This window comes from Ambystoma mexicanum, chromosome 11 (assembly GCF_040938575.1).
Source record: "Ambystoma mexicanum isolate Mex_15411 chromosome 11, UKY_AmexF1_1, whole genome shotgun sequence".
NCBI classification, from domain to species: domain Eukaryota; kingdom Metazoa; phylum Chordata; class Amphibia; order Caudata; family Ambystomatidae; genus Ambystoma; species Ambystoma mexicanum.
Window position 1 is genome coordinate 683467066 of NC_090934.1, and position 8990 is coordinate 683476055.

Here is an 8990-nt window from a genome sequence, read left to right on the forward strand (position 1 = left end):
GTTAGATGCTGCAGAGACGCGGCGTTGGATGTGGGCTCTTTTCTTGGTGCAGACAGAGCCGCTATTGCTTTTGGAGCAGGTGGCAGGCCAGTTTGTCAGAGGATGTACCACGCCATTTCCTCTCAGCAACCCTGCACTTGCCTTTACATGAAAAGAGGCACACATAGAAGACATTATAATGTTGCTGAAGAGTGCCAGGCATCAAGCAGAGTGAGGCACATACAGTGGTAATTGGAGTTGTGACAAAGAGTGCCAGGAATCCCACGCAGGATGGCTCGGCATTTCCTCGGCAGCCCCATAACAAAGATGATATCATCAGCACTACCATGCCTCCACAAAAAGGTGATGGGCTTCAGTAAAATGAAATCTGCACTCCAATGGTAAACAGTCTCTGACCCTCCAACGATATGTCTGAACCCAGGCTTTGCTAACAAGTTTTCCAACACCTGCCTCTGCCAAATAATGGCCAGAGTCACAACAGTCGGCCAGTATAAAATAATATGTCATTTATAACACACCTGTACACAAGTGTTTCTAAGCACAACAAGCCAAGGGAGGGAAGACAGAGGGTGGACAGGACAAACTATCTTACTAGACCTTGCGTCATTCAGATTGTGCAAGCCGAAAACCAGAAGAAAGGGGAAGGAGGGATCAGGGAGTGGGAAGGGGAAAACAGGGCAGCATTGCTCTGAGTAAGTGCAGTCAGGGAAGCACAGCTTTGGGTAAGTGGAAGGAGGCAAGGGACTGTAGAGGTTACAGTTAGAGCCCCCAAGTGTGTGTTAGGCCGGGAGGCACTGCAGGGGTGACTGATCAGGAAGGAGCCTGGTACCCAGGGAGACTCTGAGGGTGGCCAGTCAACCAATCAGTACAGCAGACAGGTAGGGTAGGTAGGTCAGCAGGGGAGGGAGAGAGAGAAAGCAGAGGAGAAGAGGAAAGCTTAGAGCCGATTCCAGAACTTAAGATGGTACAGCGCAAGTTTGAGAGGGGCAGGGAGGCCATTCCAGAGGGAGGCACCTGCAGAGGAGAGAGATCTAACCTCCTCTCTCTACCTGGAGTAGCGTCTGATCCTTACAGAGTTGGAGGTAGCTGAGCAAAGGGCTTGAGAAGGAAGGTATTTTGGAAGAGAGCGTTGGATGTAGTAAGTGTCCTGGCCCCAGAAAGTCTTATGAGCAAAGCAAAGGGTCTTGAACTTGATCCTTGCAACCACCGGGAGTAAATGGAGAGATTTCAGGGCTGGAGAGATACAGATCCTGGGCTTGAGGCCCAGGATAAGTCTTGCAGTCCTGTTCTGGATTAGTTAGAGAGGGAGGAGAATAGAGGAAGGCAGATTGAGAAAGACTGTTGCAGTAAGCCAGCCTAGAGAGAACCAGGGCGGTTGCGACTGTGACCTTCTCTGGGAAAGTGAGAAAGGGAAGAGTCCCTTTGAGGAGATGCAGCTGGTAGTGGGACTTCTTGACGACGTCTGAGATGTGAGGAGAGGAAGAGAGTGGAGTCGAAGAGGGCACTAAGGTTTTTAGCCTCACAGGAAGGCGAAGGAAGAGGGCACAAGGAATGCGGCCAGAGTGAGAGGGAAAGCAGGAGCAGGGGTCCCAATGAGAAGGATCTCCATTCTACTGGCATTAAGGCAAAGATTGTTAGAGGCGCACCAATCCTGAATCTCGGATAGACAGTCAGGCATGAGCGAGAGAGGAGAGGAGGCTGAGGGGAGCCTGAAGGAAAGCTGAGTGTCATCTGCATAACACTGAAGGTTAGAGGAGTAGAGACCATGTGGGTGAAAGGGGACAAGTAGAGGTTGAAAAACCAGGGTGAGAGGATAGCGCCCTGAGGAACGCCACAGGTGGAGAGAGAGGTGACAGAAAGAAAGGAACCATGTTGGACCTTTTAAGGGCGGTCCAAAAGGAAGGAGGTCAACCATTCCAGGGCCTGATCCATGATGCCCAGGTTCTCAGGAAGTCGATTGATCAGGATGGCGTGGTTGACTGTGTCAAAAGCAGACGAAAGATCAAGGAGGATGTGGACAGAAGGAATGCTGCAATCAAGGTTAGAGAGCATATCTTCACGGGTGTTCAGGAGAACAGTTCCCGTGCCTCTGGCAGCTCTGAAGCCACACTGATGATCATGGAGAACAGCCAAGAGATTTGGTGTGGAACGTAAGCTGGTGGATGGCCAGCTTTTCCAGGAGTTTGCCCAGGAAAGGGGTGATAGAGATCGGGTGATAATTTGACAGACAGGTAGGATTGACAGACGTCTTCTTGAGTAGGGGGTGCACAAGGGAGTGCTTGAGGAGAGAGGGAAAAGCCCCAGTGGCAAAAGTGATTACAGAAATCATACAAGGCTGGAGCGAGGGTATCAATATGGTCCTTGATGGTTCTGGAGGAGGAGAGAGAACCTGTTTGGATGACACTTTCATAGATCAGACTTGTCTAGAAACCTGGTCATGTGTTGTCAGACAGAAAGAGCGAAAAACGGGAGGAGCGGGAGAGTTGGCCAAAGGGGGCCGAGAGAGGAAGAGGGAGAGGAGATAGAGGACAAGATGTCCTGAGTTTTAATGGTGAAGTGAGAGGCCAGAGCCATACAGAGGGCCTTGGAGGGAACAGGAGAGGTATAGACTACTGCAGGATTGCCCAGAGCCCTGCAGATTTTAAAGATTTTGGCCGTGTTGTAAGAGGCTGCAGAGATGCAGTCTTGAACGAGGGCTCTCTTCTTGGAGAGAACAGCAAGTCCTTATTGCCTTTGGAGGAGGCGGCAGGCCAGTTTGTCAGAGGATGCATCTGAAGCCATACACTTCCTCTCCGCCATCTTACACTTGTGTTTACGAAAGCAAGGTTGGAGTCATACCAAGAGCTGCACTTGGAGGTAGGCTTCAGCGGATTCTCATGGCAAGGACAAGGATGTCCAGAGTGTTGGAGATATAAAGATGCAGATTGGAGAGGGCTGTGTCTAAGTGTGAGTCAGTTGCAGGAGTAGGAGGAGCAGAGAAAGTAGAGGCAAAGGCATCCACTGGCACAAGCTTCATGGGTCCGAATGACCGTGAAGGTAGGTGTCAGTGCTGGCGTGGGCTTTGCCTGAGGGATAGAGAGTTTCACGTGAGAGAAGAGTAGAAAGTGGTTAGTTCAAGAGAGAGGAGTGGTGAGAGGGTTAGAGAGGGGGCACTGAGGATATGAGAACATCCAAAGTATGTCTGGCAGAGTGTCAGATCACAGGGCAGAATGGAGAGAGAGAGCATGTCACAGAGGTTGCAGAAAAGCCCCGAGGCAGGATTAGAGGCATCCAGATGGATGTTGAGGTCTCAGAGGAGGAGATGTTGAGAGGTAGAGGCCCGCACACTCTGAAAGGAAGAGGGCAACCTGGCCAGGTGGCACCTAGATAGTGGTCACAGTCAGATAGAGGCCAGGAGAGATGGAAAGCCTGCAGACCAGGCATTCAAAGGAGGAGTAGGCCTGTGTAGGAATGATAGAAGCAGGGAGCCACTCAGGAAGGATCAGAGCTACTCCACCTCTGGATCGGTTGGTTCTGGGCTCGGACAGGATCTTGTAGCTGTCAGGGATGAGAGTGTCAAAACATTTGCAGAGCTGGTCGTGAACCATGCCTAGGTGATAGAGTGGACATCCAGGTCAAATTCTTCGAGGAGGTGACAGATGTCAGCAGTGTTTGACAGCAGAGCAAGAGTTGAGAGTAGCGACGTGGAGCAGTTTGCCACATTTGAAGGACTTCCGTGGTGGGGTACAGGCATGAGGTGCACCCAGCGGAAGTGGAAGAGGGGCCCAAGAGTTGGCAGAGATGGAAGCAAGGGGTGGCAGAGAGGTGCGAGTAGGAGTAGCGGCAGAAGGAAAGAAGTTGATAACACATCGGAAGACGCCTATCAAACAGGAGGAGATTTGGATTAGGGCCCTGGAACAAGACAGTGCCATTCAGAGACATTAATGATGACCTTGGAGGAGTGGAAGGAGGCCAAGAGGGCCTCCCACCAAGTGCCACCATTAATGGGAGAGGAAGAGCTAGAAGAGAGAGAGCCGAGACCATATGAATGGTCCATAGGTCTGGTGAAGGAGCAACAAAGAGGATGCGGTAACAGTCTGTCTGGAGGAAGTGCTGATGTAGGTATCAGCGAGTGGGAGGCCTGGGTTGGAGACCAGGATGTCCCTCTTGAACATCTTCCTTCCAGACTTAGTGAGAGGGATAGGATAGGAGATAGAATAGCAGTTAGAGAAGATGGGACAAACGGAAAGCACCATAGAAGGTGCGAGGAGACGGGATGGGAGTGAGAAGAGAAAGGAGAGATGCACAGCCCCACGCCGCGACGCAGGAAGCATTACAAAACAGGGGCAGAAGGGGAGTAACATTAGGGGTCGCAACAAGGAGCAGACAGATGCCACACAACAGTAAGCACAGTTGACAGGGATCTCAAAGATGGAGAGATCCAATGGGACACAGATTCACAGATCAACAGTAACACATTAGAAGGGGACCTAGTAGTGGGAGAAAGGCCTACTGGGGCACAGATTCACAGAGTAATAGTAATACAGAAGAAAGAGCGGGAGATGCGCATAAACACAAGTACGGCTAACTGCTAAGGGGGGGCAGAGCCTAAGGTTGCGCAAAGACAAAGTAAGTAATGTCAACAGGATTAAGGGAAGTACACGCAAAGGCCGGGTAGTTTAGTAGGGAGCAGTAGTGGCTGCTCCCCCTTCCCGCACCTTCCTTAACTTACGGTCACTGATGGTTGATGACAGTGTCACATATTCGCACTCTGGTTGACGACTGCACCGCATACTCGCATTCACTGCTGCACTCCACCGCACCCCTTTGTTGCCAAACACCTGCTGCACTTAACACAGCGCCCTTGGCCTTCGCGGGCTTTTAGTAACAGTATGTTTAGTAACTGAAGACTCCAACTCCCCTTGACGGGTGCTTTGCCTCTGAAAGCGAATGCAGCTTGTCATGCTCTGGTGTGCAGTTATCTCACAGAGCTTGTCACAGCAATCACACCTTGAGGAAGGCCAGGGCTGCAATAATCATGATTCTTAACATTGTTCAAAGGTAAAAACACTCATGAGTGTTTTACAAGCAAGTTTCACCAAACATGGAACAGTGCCATGTTTAGTGACACCTTATGTCAGCTGTGGTGTGCTCTCTTTCCATCTCACAGATCTCTGATAATCATTGCAATACCAATACAATGGGCCTCATTATAGGTTTGCTGGTCCGGGAACTACAGTACCGGTAAGCATGCCGGTACTGTAGTTCCCGGAACGGCAAAGTTCTGTTCGCGGTTGCCATTGTGGCTGCCAGGACTGGCCTGCCGGCTGTACCGGCACCCGCCCGCGAGCACAGCATTTCGGATGCACAGGCACCGTTAATAACGGTGCCTGTGCATCCGGCTTCCCAATTCCCATTGAGCCCTATGGGGTTCAAGTGGGAATGGGGAAGAATATTTTCCGGCACCCACGAATGGGCAAATACTGGGTCGGGCAAGCCCGTAATGACCTGGTAATTGCCCATTTCTGGGTGCCCGGAAATATTTGCAAGTTTGGAGGTAGCCTGCCGGTATTAAAGGCAAGGCTACCTCCGAACTTGTAATGAGGCCCAATGACAAAAACCATGCGTGAATTGGCATAGCATTAAATAGTTCAATATTTTAATTAAACTTAAGGAGAATTGTTAACAGTCTTAACTGATCGGAGATACATTTTCCTCCAAAAAATCTAAATGGGAAGTCATTTACAAATTCAGTGGCTGTAAAGAAACCTTTAGATTTGCAGGATCACGTGCCAGAGCGGTGCATCCCTTGCTTTAAGGCATTCCCCTAATCACCAATTGACGGTTAGTCCTTCGCTGGTCCTATTTTGGCGGGATCCCGTAAAAGGTACATATCGTAGAGGTGGTTACCTGTGTTGTCTTTGGACAATTGTATGTATCGACCTTCTGTGTTTCTGATTCATTAACAAAATTACGACCTACTTTTTATCTGCATTTAACAGATTCACCACTAGTACTATATGCAAATGAGGAGTTTAATGAGCCCGACAAGCTTGTAGCCATGTTACGCTCACAACACACCCCTAAATGAGACGTCTCAATATTTAAGAAAGTAAAACTGCTAAACGTTGCACACCCGATACTCATTTTAATTGTTCGGGAGTACAAAACAATATCAAATTGGGATATGTGGAGAACACTGCACCAATCGGTCCCCATAGATCGTTTCGAGGAAGAAACTTTTTGTTAGCTTATTTTCCGTCGGAAGAGCACCACAAAGGTGTCCTCTTTTGAACGTATTCACTTAATTAGCTACCTATAATATCAGCCATAATATTTTGTTTATTTCTAACCACAAAATTGAGAAATATATAGCACCATATCTGGGAAGTTTGTCTAATGTAGTGCCATTTAAGGACAACGACACAACTAAAAACATGTACAAAACAAGCAGCGTCGATTTATTTAGCGCGTACCATTGAGTTTACAATTGATAAAACAAATCCACCGCCTTTCCTTACTGTAATACAAAATAGAGTGATGACATCAATGTATTATTTTAAATACAATGCTAGCAAACCTCAAAAGCTATTTGTACTACGTGTTATTTCATCATAAAGTGTCATCTTTACAACTGCATGTAGCATAATAGAAAACCCTTCACGGCAGACTATAGTTACCAAACGGTTAAACAAAACAAAAGGCGCACAGCATTCATTTCCATGAACCGAACCATTCTATTCACGAGTAGGAAACGTGGCTACTCTGACAGGGCCTCTTTCAATAACAAGTATGTGGGTCAAAGTTATCACACAGTTTGATATGTGAATTCAGAAGCAAGATAATGACAGTTGCCAGGGTATGTACTTGCTGTCGCTTAGTCCCAGAGTGTCGCCTGTCAAGCTGTCTCTTTTTCTCACGTTGCCACTACAAGAGCTATGCAATTGTTACAGATGGTAATTATTTACTACGTACAATGAAGTACATCATACCTAACAGCTGGACTTTTGCCCTTCATTATTTGCAAGCCTCTTTGTTGTATTCAGTGAACCATTTTCGCTGGCATTAGTTATCACTTGACAACAGCATTTTTGGGGCGTATATTCTCTTAGAAAAAGAAAGTCTTTGAAAAAGAAAACAAAGATATACAGAAATGCATTTCTCCAAGCAAACTTGCTTTTAGGGAAGACACATTTCACCAGTTCACATAATATTTTGTTTTCAGCTGGTTTGCAAGGTATGATTAACGTGACCAGGTGAATATGTAACAGATTTCCATTGCAGGGCTTTCAAAGAACAAACGAATGAATTCTGGGAGTTGTAGTCAGTTAACTCAAAAGGAACCAATTAAACGTAAACACGAAATATTAATCAATAGTAAAAGCATAACCAGTGCTGGAACATTAATGACCAACCTGGCAGTGGCAGATGGTGAATTTTTAAATCAATGCATCATAAATATTTCCCCGAATCTGCCAGATTATTTAAAAATTAATTCTCAAGAGGAGAACAATCGCCTAAAATAGAACGTTTTTGCAGCACACATTTAAAACATGTGGGTAAAAAGCCATAGAATGTACAAATAGTCCCTATAGAGCTAGGGCCAGATTCATGGAATTGTTTGAATGATTAAAAGTGACTTTGCACTGCTGAAAAGGGACTGCACTGTGGACACAAACCCTGACTCATGGAACTGTGCAAAGTGTATTTTTGCAGTGCAAAGTCGGTGAAAAGTGATTTTTGCAGCACAAAGTGACATTGGACTGACTTTGAACTGCAAAAATACACTTTGCACAATTCCATCAATCAGGGTTTGTGCCAGCAGTGTAAAGTCACTTTTCAGCAGTGCAGAGTCACTTTGCACCGTGCGAATAATTCCATGAATCGGGCCCCAAGTAACCATCTATAGACCAGAGCATTTCGCAAAAACATTTTCATACTTATTGCGCCAAAGAAAATCATTCAGGCGTGTCTCAACAATATTTGGCAGCGCTGCACCAACATCAATCAATCATTTCCGTTGACAACCCACACCAACCCGCTTCCTCCCACCATACTCCCTATCACCAGCACTGCAGCACCACAGACATTCATGGATACACACACACTCATTCACATGCTGGAAAGACCAGCCCTGCCCAGGAGAGCAGTCACTCAGAACTGGTTGCTCTGCAATATTTGTAGCTTATTTTCATATGTAAATGCTGCCATTGCATTGATGGGTTTTTTCATGAAAAAAATTCACGGTAAAAAACATCTGGCGATGCAACTTTACAAACTAAGTTACAGTCTACCAGGACATAGATGGCCCCCAAAAGTGGTGGTACCATGTTTCCAATAAAGCACCAGCCAGCGCTATATAAACCAATAAATGCAAATATATATATATATATATATATATACACACACACACATCTCAACAATCACCTCCTCACCTCTGCATATAATTGGTCAGAATAGGTAGGTATTGAAACACAAAACCAGGGCACTCGATTTGCGCTTTTAAAAAATAATACATTCAAAACGTATTCAATTTCAGTTTAAAAAAAAGTACCATAGTTACAGACATGAACTTACTGAGAGAATCAAGGCATCAACACTCCTGAAGTCACCACGCATTCAACCCTTGCAATAGCGCTTCGTCAGGTGCAGTTTCACTGTAACTGGCTCAGACTCCATTTTTATTGTGTTCCCTTAAGGCACACTCTGATCACCTGACCAATCCGAGTTGTGGTCACATGATTGCTATTTTAAGATAGTCAAATTACTGCTAAAAACATCACCATCTTGGAATGAACTTTCCACAATGAATATCAATCAGACAGTACATTCCTCTCAAAGTCAAGAAATATACAGAGAACTGTACATGGGTAAATACCAAAATTCAGGGATCGGGGTGTTGAAAGGAACCATATTATTCATTTAAATTATTAGCCTGAAAACCAAAGAATAATCATTTTCTGTGGGTACATTACGTCAGCCATTAATTCAAAACATGCTTATGCATATGA

The 8990-nt window shown here is 46.2% G+C and overlaps 1 protein-coding gene across 2 annotated transcripts in view; it reads right to left on the reverse strand.

The window, feature by feature from the left end:
• The window catches only part of DCDC1 (doublecortin domain containing 1), a 218562-nt gene extending 209894 nt beyond the window's left edge, over positions 1–8668 (reverse strand). For both annotated transcript variants that reach the window (XM_069623541.1, XM_069623540.1), the window contains exon 1: positions 8557–8668. The gene's annotated coding sequence lies outside the window, so the exon portion shown is untranslated. The remainder of the gene's footprint in view (positions 1–8556) is intronic.
• Positions 8669–8990: the final 322 nt, after the last annotated feature.